The sequence below is a fragment of the Phyllopteryx taeniolatus genome, chromosome 17 (assembly GCF_024500385.1).
Source record: "Phyllopteryx taeniolatus isolate TA_2022b chromosome 17, UOR_Ptae_1.2, whole genome shotgun sequence".
Taxonomy (NCBI): Eukaryota; Metazoa; Chordata; class Actinopteri; order Syngnathiformes; family Syngnathidae; genus Phyllopteryx; species Phyllopteryx taeniolatus.
The window spans coordinates 7,021,505-7,036,099 of NC_084518.1; the positions used below are offsets into that span (position 1 = coordinate 7,021,505).

General features: G+C 43.6%; 1 protein-coding gene across 4 annotated transcripts in view; it reads left to right on the top strand.

The window, feature by feature from the left end:
* Positions 1–842: 842 nt before the first annotated feature.
* Positions 843–14,595, top strand: part of pknox2 (pbx/knotted 1 homeobox 2) — a 216,881-nt gene continuing 203,128 nt past the window's right edge. For 2 of the 4 annotated variants that reach the window (XM_061751965.1, XM_061751967.1), the window contains exon 1: positions 843–910. The gene's annotated coding sequence lies outside the window, so the exon portion shown is untranslated. The remainder of the gene's footprint in view (positions 911–14,595) is intronic. The other 2 variants (XM_061751968.1, XM_061751966.1) reach the window with 2 other exon arrangements.

Sequence of the window (14,595 nt, forward strand, 5' to 3'; positions counted from 1 at the left end):
AGAACACAAAGACATCACTGCAAACAATTAAGAATGTTCTAAGTTTGTTGAAGTGACAAATCCAACTATGTTCCAAGTATAGTAAATACTGTATTCAAGTAAGACACATAGTAGTAGTTTTAGATAGCCGACAGGGGGCGGGCCTGATCCACCTTGAAATTGTGGTTCAGGGAAGCTTCCCAAGTTTACTTTTAAATTCATTTGAATAATTGTATAAGTGCAACTCGTTTTTATTTTAGTTTTTTTTTTAAAGTGTAGGGAGGGGTGCATTTTGTTGTTTAGATCCTCTTCTTCTTACTCAACACTGTCAGACTCAGCATGAACTTTGATTTGTAATAAGATGATGCGTGTTTTATTCATACAACACCCGTCGAGAATTACATGACAAGCTGCACTTGACTGGGAAGTTACAAGTTGTATTTTTATTTATTTATTTTGTTTTTGTCACAAGTGCTGTGGGTGGCTTTGTTGTGGCAACTACTAAGTTTGAGTACAGTGCACTGGGGGGGGGGGGGGGGGGGGGGTACGTAACTTTTGGTTTCACCTGATTCAAATGTGGTAAGCTGACGTAATTTTCTCCTCCTCGAAAATAAATAATAGAATAATATAAATTAATTTTACACAGTTTAATCATGTGCAACCGATTTATATGTTCGAATGAAGTACATTCAAAGAACGTTTATCATATATATAATATAAAATGGATGGATGGATGGATATATACGCCCAACGCGTAAATTCGTTTTTTCCGACGGACACGTGAATGCATCAGCGGCACTTTGAGAAAATGGGGGAGCGGAGACAGAGCATGTGGTGGGAGGGGCTTGTCATATGTGACGTCACTTGCTGTGTGGAGGAGTATAGGCTGTGCTGTCAAGCCAGTGTCAGTCTGATGAAGATTGGCATGCAGGTAAGCTGTCATTCATTTTCAATGTCAGTGCTCGTGAGCAGGGCTTTACATTTGAGCAGCCCTTTCCCCCCCTTCTTTACAAAAGGCAGGACATTGTTCATGGAGTCAGACAGGCAGCCAGGCCAGAGTGAGAGAGAGAGGGAGTGAGCGAGGGAGGAAAAGAGGGAGGGGGAAGTAGAGGAGGGGAGAAAAAAAGAGGGAAAGGAGGGAACACGTATTCATGTGCAGTGGGAGCAGTGTTTTTTTTTTTTTTTTTTTTGTCTCGTCTTGGTTGGGATAAAATGTGTTGGCCATTTCGCTGGCGGTTTATTTCGTCGGGCTTTATTTTCGACGCTTTTTGGTTGTTCGGACAAAATAACGCTGATTAGATCGGTTAGAGCGATACATTGGTCCTCGGATCTGGTTTGTTTTTAATGCATTTTGACGCGAAACAACTAAACAGTACAAGAACAGATCGTAAGCGAGCAGTTGCGGTGTATTTGAACCTTTTGTTTTGTAATTATATTTTTTATAATTCAGTTTTCAAATGAAACTCTGAAGTAATGTTGCAGTAATTCCACGGACGCTTTTGTTCCTGAAAAACTTGCGGTAGCTGATATGAAAAAAATAAACCTGGACAGTAGACATGGCTAACATTACTCAACTCAGATTTTAGGGAATACTATACTGTAGTTGTAGTGTCACATTTTAAACATTTTTTACCCAACAAATAAATGTCTACACTGAAAACTAGAGAAATAACAATATATATATAATTCTTGGCTATTACTTAACTGTTGTACCTTTGGAAATTTGTGCCAGGTAAATGCCTTTTGTTTCCTATTTGTAATAGTGGAACATAGTGTTAATTGTAATATATATTGGTGAATGTTTACATTCACAACTGCCAGACTAAAAGAAACTCCCAAGAAAATTGACCTTTTTTTTTGGAACGCTTACCACTTTATATTCCTGAAGATGGATTTTATTTCACCATGCTCAGGCTCCTCAACATTACTATCTCATCAGCAATGTTTGACTGACATGAAATGAAAAAGCCTAAGCCTGGTAGACTACTTTCAAGACATGAACACTCGATGATTATCGTGAATGCTCTTGTAAGTGAATGTTTACAAGTCCGAGATTGACTGTTACCTCCTCGTCTTTTGAACTAAAACCTGGTTGAATCATTGTTTTTCTGTATACTTATGAGTTTTTAAGCATGCCCATCCATATTACATTATGTTACATTATGCTCTAATGGATGACTAGCACTGTCACCACCATAAGACAGCCATAAACACATCACAAAAAAAAAAGAAGTTAACTGAAAGGGAATTAGAAAATGTAGGTCTTAAATGTACACATATACTGTAACTTACTGTGATATTTTTGTTGTTGCCATTATTCAGTGGTAGAATGGGCAATGTGCAATACAACAATGGCTCTCCACAGCAAATACTTGAATCACAGCCCTTTTCTACAATAGCGTCATTAAATATGCCCTAGCCATTTATAGACTAATCATGTGCTTCCCTGAGAAATCACAATAGCGATTTAGACCACTTAAACTCCTACAGTCAGATAAATCTGACATGTGCAGGATTCTGAGGATTAAGTAATACTGTTGCTGTCATCCTTTTCCTACTACCTTTTTAACAACTGAAATTATTGGTTTACTTTTGTAATTGTGCAGATTCAGCTTAGAAGCAAGTCTGATAGTGTACTACATCCAGTCATAGAAACACACGTGTTGAAAAGAATCACCACCAGTCACCCATGGTGATGATTGTTCTAAGTGTCATCAGTTAGGGGACAATCCCAAATGAATATATTTCTCAATCCTTCTGAGATTGTATTTGATTATTTGTGTCATTGGGCATGCAGCCCACAAGTATTCTGTCACTATTTACATATTTATGTGCATACTATTATAAAATGAGGAGCAATACTTTGTATTCCTGCAGCTTTTTTGGGAGCAGGGGAAAATTGATAATAATGTGTTTTGGTCACACAAACTAGAGGTGAACATAACACACAGTATGTTCCAAAGCAAACATGTTGTTTGTATTTTAAAATTAAAAAAATGACTGAAAAACAAACACCAAGAACCAATAACATTTAAAAAAGAAAAACAAACAATTTTGCTAACGTATCAAATTTGTCATGTTTGAGTACAGTAATACATCAGGTTTTCTTTATTAGCAGTCAGATTGTGTGTGATGTGAGTTTCCTCTCCGTAAATCCGAATAGAAAAAAGAATGTTTAGAATTATTCATAAGCTTTTCATCTGCTCGGTATCCTCGGCAGAGTGCGCCGAGTCTTCTTCCAGGCCCGTGAGCGATGTGATGGGTTCAGTTCTATTATATTCAATAGTGCAGCAAACCAAGTCAGTTGTGTGGTGTTGCTTTGCATGTTTTTGGTCCTATCAGGGTCCTCTCAGTTCATGCCCCCTAAGCCTGCCTGATCCCGATTGCTCTCAAGAAGAAACAGAGGCCTGTTTTTTTACTGTCAGAGGGCTCAGCTTCAGGACAGACTGCACGTTTACCAATGCTCATTCCACAGCAAGTGTTGCATTGGCATGATACATGGCAAGCCACCAGGGAGCAAGGTCGGCGAGAGATTGGTTGGCTTAATTTATGCTCGTGGCGGGTCAACAAACAAATTAATGATCTGCCATATACTGCGAGCATATCATGGTGTCAGAAAATACAATAAATTATGTTTTGTATGTTAAGTCACTTTCGTGTCACTCCCCTCCAAAAGAATTGAAACACTGAGGCCAATTTCTGAGTTTTTGTTGTAAATTAAAAGCATTTGCATAAAAAAATAAAAAAGTTGAATATCTAGAAATATTTTGTAATAAAAGCTGAAATGTTGGTCACTTGTGTCATATTTATCTTTTGATACCAAACCCAAATGTTTTAGTCTACAGCAAATAAAGTAATTGGTCTCACTGCCCAATACCTTTGAAGAGGAGTGTAAATGAAGTAGTTCTTTTTTCTTTCTTTCTTTCTAATTGCTTATTCAAAATGTCAAATAACAATAACAAATAACAATTTATACATCTGGAAAACCTGCCTGATTGCTTCAGCCATGTACAATCAATTGGTCTTGGTCTCAAACAAACCTATGGAAATGCTCTTACCTATACAAGTTATGTTAGGTGTCCTTGAATGGGGTCTATAAAAGTGAAAACATCAGCATGGAACAAGTCATTTAAAGGTTTTAGACAATGATTTCAGCAACAGCAGGAGTCATTCCACAATCTAAGACAGTCAAAAGCGTTGCATGGAATGCAATAGAATAGTAATCCAATAATTGTTTTTGTAAACACACACACGCACACAGACAGCATAGCTGAAAATGTGCGCAATATATGTCCTCGGCATCCAGCGTGTTGGAATAACCTCTTTTGATGTCATTATTTTTGCAGTAAAAACAGTTAAAAGTTATTTCTAGACATCAGTAGTTATTATTCAAGGATCAAGCACAGAATCAAATTAGCAACAACTAATTATATATTCTGCATTTAAAGCTGCTGAACCTCATTGTGCCTATAGTTCCTATCTCTATTGGAATGTAGATAATCATAATAAAGGAGTACTTCACACTGAGAAATATGACGCTTGGCAGTAAATCCTTAATACGTTATATTTGGGAATCCAGTAACAACCGAAATGGGTGATTTTCAAAATATCGGATTTCAATTCAACAGCAGATCATCCCTTAGAAAATCTTGGCAAGCAAAGCCTTGCGCTGCATTAGTGCGCCCCTCTGATATTAATGAATATATATTAAAGATGAAATGTTTTGAAAACTTAATAGCAACCTTTCCACATTAGAAATAGGAAACAACAACAAATTAATTTTCATGCAAGCCATACCCCACAAATGAAGAAGAAGAAGAATCACCTTTTATTGTCATGAACATGCATGCACACAAAATTTGTTCTCTGCATTTTACCCATCACTGTGAACATATACACATGTTAGTGGAACACACTGGAGCAGGGGGCAGCTGAAGCGCCCGGGGAGCATTTCGGGGTATCAGTGTCTTGCTCGAGGACACCACAGCCGTGAGTCCGGGGGATGTGGGCGGATGGTCCAGTCGGGGTCTTGAACCTAGGTCGCCACAGTGGCAGGCGATGATCTTAACCATGATCATGACCAAAATGTAGGCACTTTAACACAAGTAGTCTTTTTTTTTTTTTTTGGTAAGAATCACTTGAAATGAATAAAGCAGCATAAATTAAAACCACATGGAACAAAACTGCTATTTGTTTATAACTTGAATAACAATGCCACTTTACAAGCATGACTCAAACACACTGTACTCATTCAATTGGTGAAAAGAAGTGCAAAGTTAATGGTCTAATGTATTTAAATTAGCAAAATGACGAGATGATGAGTCTGGTTGGAATGGCCACTTCAACCTCAGTACAACGCACCAAGAATTTAGAAAACCGGATGATGGTTCTGGAGAAATCATTTTTTGGGGAATGTTTTTGTGTGATATCGCCAATTGAAAATCTGGTAAAAAAATAAAATAAAAATTAGAGTAAAACAATATAACTTGACAACTTCTCAACATACAGGTATTTCCTTGACCCTTTGATTTCGTTTGCTACTCGGAGAACCCATTCTCCTATTAGCTGAAACGTTTTAGTTGAAAATATCCACCAATATGCTTGGACGGGCTGAAATTCGGAGGGGTTCTCCAAGCTGATGCTTCCAAATTACCGTGACACTTGAAACGGCATTACTTGCAATAAAAACTCAACTTAAATTGCACAAATGGAACAGTGAGAAGAGTAGTGTGGGCAGTAGAATAGGTCATGTACTTTACTTTCGTGTTGTAACACTAAAGACCAGCCTTGGTCTCGAGACCACATTTTGAAGTTCTTGGTCTTGTCTCTGACTCGACTCCCAAAAGTCTTGGTCCTATCGCGAACTAGCCGGACTTGGGATACTCCATCAAAACCGGTCAAGACCAGCACTGATCAGCATTTTTTCCAACTTCATTAATGTGTTAATAAGTAGCACTGGTAAAACAACAAAAACCTTCAATTCAGGTGTTACTCACACCCACCACCCCTGTAATAACTGCAACCTTCCTCAACCACAAATACTTCATATGTAAAACAACATGAAAAAGAAAACACTCTGGGGTGTGCAAATTCTGCGGTCTTTAACTCACTGAAACGGCACGGGCAACAAACTTTAGCTGGCAAAAGAAAACAAACACAGGTAAGCTAACGTTAACTATTAGTAACACCAGCGAATATAATTTTGTATTTTTGGGATAAATATTTCTGGAAAGATGTTTTAATTCCACCTTAAATTGGCATTATTATGAGACCCCACCATGCACAGTTAAGTCACAAAATGCTGAAGTTTCTTATGTTTCTTAAATACAACAAAGCTCTTTATATCTTGATTTTTAAATACATGCAAATAAATTGTTTTTTTTAAACAAGAATTTATTTGAAAAAGATTCTGATTTGACATGTTTGCATGTTGTGCTTTGAAAGAGATGCAGAACCGTGTTTTTGGCTGCCAAATGTATTTAAAAGAAAATTAAAGAGAATGTTCTTTAACTGTTCAAACTTGTCATGGTTTTTAAAACAGATTTTTATGGTCTTGGTGTTGTCACAGTCTCGCCCTGTCTCGCTCGGTCTTGGACTCGTCTCGGTCCTCGGTCTTGGTCTTGACTCCAAAAAGTCTTAGTCTTGTCTCGGTTGGTCTTAGTGAGTTCTGTTCTTGGACAAGTCTTGGTCTCGGATTGTGTGGTCTTGAGCTCAACACTAAGTTTAGTCATCAAATATTTTTGTGAATGAATTTCTTACTGAGGATTTTAAAGGTTAGAGATTTTAGATTTCTATAAATTAAAAAAAAACATTTTTTTTTTTTTTAATTCCACAAAGATCTGGCACAGTACAATTACAGTAGTTAGTCACAAAAATAACTTTTAACCATGGTGGGCACATGTCAATAACACCTTGCTTCACTTTGTTAGCTGCCTGTGCTATTGCTAATGTTGTTGCGCTATTGCGCACATGTTGCATCATAAAATAAGAAAGCAGAGGCAGCTAAGCTACAGAGCGGTTTAGACAACTACTACTCTCGGAGAGGCTATATGGTATTAACATTTTCTTCAAGGTTTATTGTTACACAGCAAGCCCGTTTAATCCCTAACAGACAAACAAGAAATTTATTAGATCACCAGACATTTAAAAGGAGAAGAGACCATCCTGCATCAGGAAGTGCTTTAATGTGGACTCTTTCAATTTCAGTGACCTCTCGCCATTTTACCATTTTGAAAAGTAATGGTGAAATTCAAACTGATGTCACCCTTTTCGATCCAAATTTGAACCAGCTCACTAGGCTTCTCTGAGAAGTCAGAAATTCATTTAAGTATAACATTCAAACTAAAACCATTTTGTAATGACCATGAATGTGTACAAGTACAATGAAAATTATAATTTGATATGTTATGCATGCAGCCCTATGGGGGGCACAAGCCAGTGCAAACTGTAGGCCGGTCCCAAGCCCGGATAAATGCAGAGGGTTGCGTCAGGAAGGGCATCTGGCTTAAAACTTTGCCAAACAAATATGAGCGTTCATCTAAAGAATTCCATACCGGATCGGTCGTGGCCCGGGTTAACAACGTTCGCCTCCGGCACCGTTAACCTGCAGGACGGCGGTGGAAATTAAGCTACAGTGGGTCGAAGACAAAGGAGAGGTGTGAAGCGGGTTCTTTGGCAGAAAGGGAAGAGGAAAGCACAGAGCCTAGAATTGAATGTGTGGACTTTGAAAGGACTATGACAGGAAAATCTCTGGAGTTGGTTGACATGATGATTAGGAGAAAGGTTGATATATTGTGTGTGCAGGAGACCCGGTGGAAAGGTAGAAAGGCTAGAAGTTTAGGGGCAGGGTTTAAATTATTTTAGCATGGTGTAGACGGGAAGAGAAATTGAGTAGGGGTTATTTTAAAGGAAGAGTTAGCTAAGAATGTCTTGGAAGTGAAAAGAGTATCAGATCGAGTGATGAGGCTGAAGCTTGAAATTGAGGGTGTTATGTATAATGTGATTAGCGGCTATGCCCAACAGGTAGGATGTGAGGTGTAAGAGAAATTCTGGAAGGAGCTAGACGAAGTAGTTCTGAGTCGTGATTGGTGCAGATTGTCATGGACATCTTGGTGAAGGAAACAGGGGTGATGAAGAAGTGATGGAAGTACGGCATACAGGAAAGGAACTTGGAGGGACAGATGGTGGTAGACTTTGCAAAAAGGATGGAAATGGCGGTAGTGAACACTTTTTTTCCAGAAGAGACAGGAAGATAGGATGACCTACAAGAGCGGAGCTATAAGCATGCAGGTGGATTACATCTTGTGCAGACGATGTAATCTGACGGAGGTTACCGACTGTGAGGTAGTGGTAGGGGAGAGTGTGGCTAGCCAGCATAGGATGGTGGTGTGTAAGATGACTCTGGTGGTGGGGAGGAAGATTAAGAAGACAAAGGCAGAGCAGAGAACCATGTGGAAGCTGAGAAAGGAAGAGTGCTGTACGGCTTTTCGGGAAGAGGTGAGACAGGCTCTTGGTAGACAGGAGGAGCTTCCAGAAGACTGGATCACTACAGCCAAATTGATAAGAGAAACAGATAGCAGAGTACTTGGTGTATCTTCTGGCAGGAAAGGAGAGAAGGAGACTTGGTTGTGGAACCTCAAAGTACAGGAAATCATACAAGGAAAGAGGTTAGCTAAGAAGACATGAGACACTGAGAGGACCAAGGAGAGGAGAAAGGAATACATTAAGATGCGACATAAGGCAAAGGTAGAGGTGACAAAGGCCAAAAAAGAGGCATATGATGACATGTATGCCAGGTAGGACACAAAAGAAGGAGAAAAAGATCTATAAAGATTGGCCAGTCAGAGGGATAGAGATGGGAAGGATGTGCAACAGGTTAGGGTGATTAAGGATAGAGATGGGAATGTGTTGACTGGTGCCAGTAGTGTGCTAGATAGATGGAAAGAATACTTTGAGGAGTTGATGAATGAGGAAAATGAGAGAGAAGGAAGAGTAGAAGAGGCAAGTGTGGTGGACCAGAAAGTGGCAATGATTAGGATGGGGAAGTTAAAAAGGCATGAAAGATGAGGAAAAATGGAAAGGCAGTTGGTCCTGATGACATTCCTGTGGAGGTATGGAAGCATCTAGGAGAGGTGGGTGTGGAGTTTCTGACCAGCTTGTTCAACATAATTCTAGTGGGTGAGAAGATACTTGAGAAATGGAGGAAAAGTGTGCTGGTGCCCATTTTTAAGAACAAGGGTGATGTATAGAGGAATAAAGTTGATGAGCCACACAATAATGTTATGGGAAAGAGTAGTGGAGGCAAGACTCAGGACAGATGTGAGTATTTGCGAGCAACAGTATAGTTTCATGCCTCGAAAGAGTACCACAGATGCATTATTTGCCTTGAGGATGTTGAAGGAAAAGTACAGAGAAGGTCAGAAGGAGCTACATTGTGTCTTTGTGGATCTAGAAAAAGCATATGACAGAGTACCCAGAGAGGAACTGTGGTACGGCATGCGGAAGTCTGGAGTGGCAGAGAAGTATGTTGAAATAATACAGGAAATGGACAAGGCAGCAGAACAGTGGTGAGCTGTGCTTTAGGTGTGACAGACGAATTTAAGGTAACGGTGGAACTGCATCAGGGATCAGCCCTGAGCCCCTTCCTGTTTGCAGTGGTGATAGATAGGCTGACAGATGAGGTTAGACTGGAATCCCTGTGATTAAAAAAAACTCCAATTGAGCAGCAAAAGGAACTCAGATGTCCACAGAAACATGGAGGATAATGCCCCAAAACACAACCAACACAGGACTTAAACCCTACAGAACATTTATTTTACCAGCTAAAGAGTAGACTGAAGGGTGTAGTCCCTTCCAATAACAAAAACGGAAATAGGCAGCGGTGAAAGCATTGAAAAGTGTCACAAAAGTAGAATGCATGATTGATAATGTCAGAGAGCGACATGGGCTTAATGCAGTAGTTAGAAGCATATGATTTCCAGTGGAATATGAAGTCCTATTCACTCTAATTCGCAATTACTATTTTAAGTCTCGTGACATACTTTGCTCATTTAAAATGTTTGTTCAATCACAAATATGTCGAATCTTTTAAGTTGTGCATCAGATGAAGATGTAAATTCCTGGTGATAAAAGCTGAACTGTTGCTCTCGACTCCATCTCTTGATCCATCCATCCATCCATTTTCTACCGCTTATCCTGGTCGGGTCGCGGGGACAGTAGCTTTAGCAGGGACGCCCAGACTTCCCTCTCCCCAGCCACTTCATCCAGCTCTTCCGGGGGGATCCCGAGGCGTTCCCAGGCCAGCCGAAGGACGTAGTCTCTCCAGCGTATCCTGTGTCGTCCATGGTGTCTCCTCCTGGTGGGACGTGCCTCACCAGGTCAAGCGTCCGTGAGGCATCCGAATCAGATGCCCCAGCCACCACATCTGGGTCCTCTCAATGCGGAGGAGCAGTGGCTATACTCTGAGATCCTCCCGGATGACCGAGCTTCTCACCCTATTTCTAAGGGAGAGCCCGGTCACCCTGCGGAGGAAACCCATTTCAGCCGCTTGTGTCTGGGATCTTGTTCTTTCGGTCACGACCCACAGCTCATGACCATAGGTGAGGGTAGGAACGAAGATCGACCGGTAAATTGAGAGCTTCGCCTTTCGGCGACAACACAACGGACCAATACAAAGTCCGCATCACTGCAGACGCTGCACCGATCCGCCTATCGATCTCCCGTTCCATTCTTCCCTCACTCTTGAACAAGACCCCAAGATACTTGAACTCCTCCACTTGGGGCAGGATCTCATCCCCGACCTGGAGAGGGCATGCCACCCTTTTCCGACTGAGGACCATGGTCTCAGATTTGGAGGTGCTGATTCTCATCCCAGCCGCTTCACACTCGGCTGTGAACTGCTCCAGTGAGAGTTGGAGCTCACGGCTTGATGAATCCAACAGAACCACATCATCAGCAAAAAGCAGAGATGCAATACTGAGGCCACCAAACCGGACCCCCTCTACGCCTCGGCTGCTCCTAGAAATTCTGGCAATAAAACTTATGAACAGAATCGGCGACAAAGGGCAGCCTTGGCGGAGTCCAACCCTCACCGGGAACGAGTCCTACTTACTGCCGGATATGCGGACCAAACTCTGACTCCGGTCGTACAGGGACCGAACAGCCTGTATCAGGGGGTTCGGTACCCCATACTCCCGAAGCACCCTCCAAAAGGACTCCCCGAGGGACACGGTCGAACGCCTTCTCCAAGTCCACAAAACACATGTAGACTGGTTGGGCGAACTCCCATGCACCCTCGAGGACCCTGCCGAGGGTGTAGAGCTGGTCCACTGTTCCACGGCCAGTACGAAAACCACACTGCTCCTCCTGAATCTGAGATTCGACTTTCCGACGGACCCTCCTCTCCAGCACCCCTGAATATACCTTAGCAGGGAGGCTGAGCAGTGTGATCCCCCTGTAGTTGGAACACACCCTCTGGTCCCCCTTCTTAAAAAGGGGAACCACCACCCTAGTCTGCCAATCCAGAGGCACTGTCCCCGATGTCCACGCGATGTTGCAGAGGCGTGTCAACCAGGACAGCCCCACAACATCCAGATCCTTTAGGAACTCCGGGCGAATCTCATCCACCCCCGGGGCCCTGCCACCGAGGAGCTTTTTAACTACCTCGGTGACCTCAAACCCAGAGATAGGAGAGCCCGCCTCAGAGAACCCACACTCTGCTTCCTCATGGAAAGGCATGTCGGTGGAATTGAGGAGGTCTTCGAAGTATTCTCCCCACCGACTCATAACGTCCCGAGTTGAGGTCAGCAGCGCCCCATCCCCACTATACACAGTGTTGGTGGTGCACTGCTTTCGTCTCCTGAGAAGTCAGATGGTGGACCAGAATTTCCTCGAAGCCGTCCGGAAGTCTTTCTCCTTGGCCTCACCGAACTCCTCCCATACCCGAGTTTTTGCTTCAGTGACCACCAGAGCTGCATTCCGCTTGGCCAGCCGGTACCCATCAGCTGCCTCAGGAGTCCCACAGGCCAAAAAGGACCGATAAGACTCCTTCTTCAGCTTGACGGCATCCCTCACCGTTGGTGTCCACCAACGGGTTCGGGGATTGCCGCCACGACAGGCACCAACCACCTTACGGCCACAGCTCCGGTGGGCCGCCTCAGCAATGGAGGCGTGGAACATGGTCCACTCGGACTCGATGTCCCCCGCCTACCCCGGAACATGAGCAAAGTTCTTTCGGAGGTGGGAGTTGAAACTCCTTCTGACAAGGGGATTCTGCCAGACGTTCCCAGCAGACCCTCACAATACGTTTGGGCCTGCCACGTCGGACCGGCATCTTCCCCCACCATCGGAGCCAACTCACCACCAGGTGGTGATCAGTTGACAGCTCCGCCCCTCTCTTCACCCGAGTGTCCAAGACATGCGGCCGTAAGTCCGATGACACGACCACAAAGTCGATCATCGAACTGCGACCTAGGGTGTCCTGGTGCCAAGTGCACGTGTGGACACCCTTATGCTTGAACATGGTGTTCGTTATAGACAATCCATGACGAGCACAGAAGTCCAATAACAGAACACCGCTCGGGTTCTGATCGGGGGGCCCGTTCCTCCCAATCACGCCCTTCCAGGTCTCACTGTCGTTGCCCACGTGAGCATTGAAGTCCCCCAACAGAACAATGGAGTCCCCAGCGGGAGTGCTCTCCAGCACCCCCTCCAAGGACTTCAAAAAGGGTGGGTACTCTGAACTGCTGTTTGGTGCAAAGGCACAAACAACAGTCAGGACCCGTCCCCCCACCCGAAGGCGGAGGGATGCTACCCTCGTCCACCGGGGTGAACCCCAACGTACAGGCGCCGAGCCGGGGGGCAATAAGTATACCCACACCTGCTCGGCGCCTCTCACCGTGGGGAACTCCAGAGTGGAAGAGAGTCCAACCCCTCTCGAGAGGAGTGGTACCAGAGCCCAAGCTGTGTGTGGAGGCGAGTCTGACTATATCTAGTCGGAACTTCTCGACCTCACACACCAGCTCGGGCTCCTTTCCTGCCAGAGAGGTGACATTCCACGTCCTTGAAGCCGGGGATCGGATCGCCAAGGTCCCCGCCTTCGGCCACCGCCCAGCTCACACTGCACCCGACCCCCATGGCCCCTCCCACAGGTGGTGAGCCCATGGGAAGGGGGACCCACGTTACCCTTTCGGGCTGTACCATGGGTGCAGGCCCGGCCACCAGGCGCTCGCCTTCGACCCCCACCACCAGACCTGGCTCCAGTGGGGGGCCCCGGTGACCCGCGTCCGGGCAAGGGAAAACGAAGTCCATTGTTTGTCGTCATCATTAGGGGTCTTTGAGCCATGCTTTGTCTGGTCGCTCACCTAGGACCAGTTTGTCATGGGTGACCCTGCCAGGGGCATAAAGCCCCAGACAACTTAGTTCCTAGGATCACTGGGACGCACAAACCCCTCCACAACGACAAGGTGACGGCTCATCTCTTGATGTTAAACCCAAATGTTTTTAGTCCACAGCAAAAATATGGAATTGGCCTCACTGTTCCAATACTTTCGTTTGGAATTGTATGCGCGTATCGACTATGTGTTCATAGGTTATTCAATATAACTATTTTTCCATTAGCTCTTCTTACTAAATCCAAATAAAAATGTGTGCAACTGAATTTCTTTGTTCCCTTTGCATTGTAATTTTTCTCATACTTAAACATCAGTTTTTGACTACTGCAGGCAGTGTTATCCGTTTCTGACTGCTGCAGCACTGTTTCCAGCAGGGTCTCTATTGTTCCGCCGCTGTTACTTTTATTGCAAAGTTAACACAGTCAACAGAAGTTTTAACTAATTAAATGAATGTGTTTTTATAAGCACTTAACTATGTTGTTGTTTTGTCTCCTGGGGACATCAGCAACCGCTGTGTAGTTATTTGTAGATGAGTTGCAGCATGAAAGAAGGTAACTGCTCTGAGCACGTACGTGGTCATAGGGGGAAAACATGCTATTGTTATGAAGAAATGGTGATAGTGGTAGATTGCTTTTTGGAAAAACAAACAAAAAAAACGTTTAAATTAGGTTTACGTCATTTTGACAAAAAAATGCAGTATTAAAGTTGTCACTAAGGGTATGCTTATTTTAATATTTCCCAAATATTCCCTCACACTATTATTAAAACTACACAGAACCAGATTAGACACAAATAGTTTAGGAGATGGTTGCACGGTGGGCGACTGGTTGGCAGGTCTGCCTCACAGTTCTGAGGACCCGTATTCAAATCCGGCCTCGCCTGTGGAGTTTGCATGTTCTCCCCGTGCCTGCGTGGGTTTTCTCCAGGTGCTCTGGTTTCCTCCCACATCCCCAAAACATGCATGGTAGGTTAATTGAAGACTCTAAATTGCCCATAGGTGTGAATGTGTGTGCGAATGGTTGTTTGTTTATATCTGCACTGGCGACCAGTTTAGGGTGTTCCCCGCCTCTTGCCCGGAGATAGCTGGGATAGGCTCCAGCGCGCCCACGACCCTAGTGAGGATAAGCGGTACGGAAGATGAATGAATGAATGAATGACAAATTAATGTGGTACAAACACAAGGGCACCTCTGGAGTAGCCACTTCGAATTTGTTTTGTCCACAAA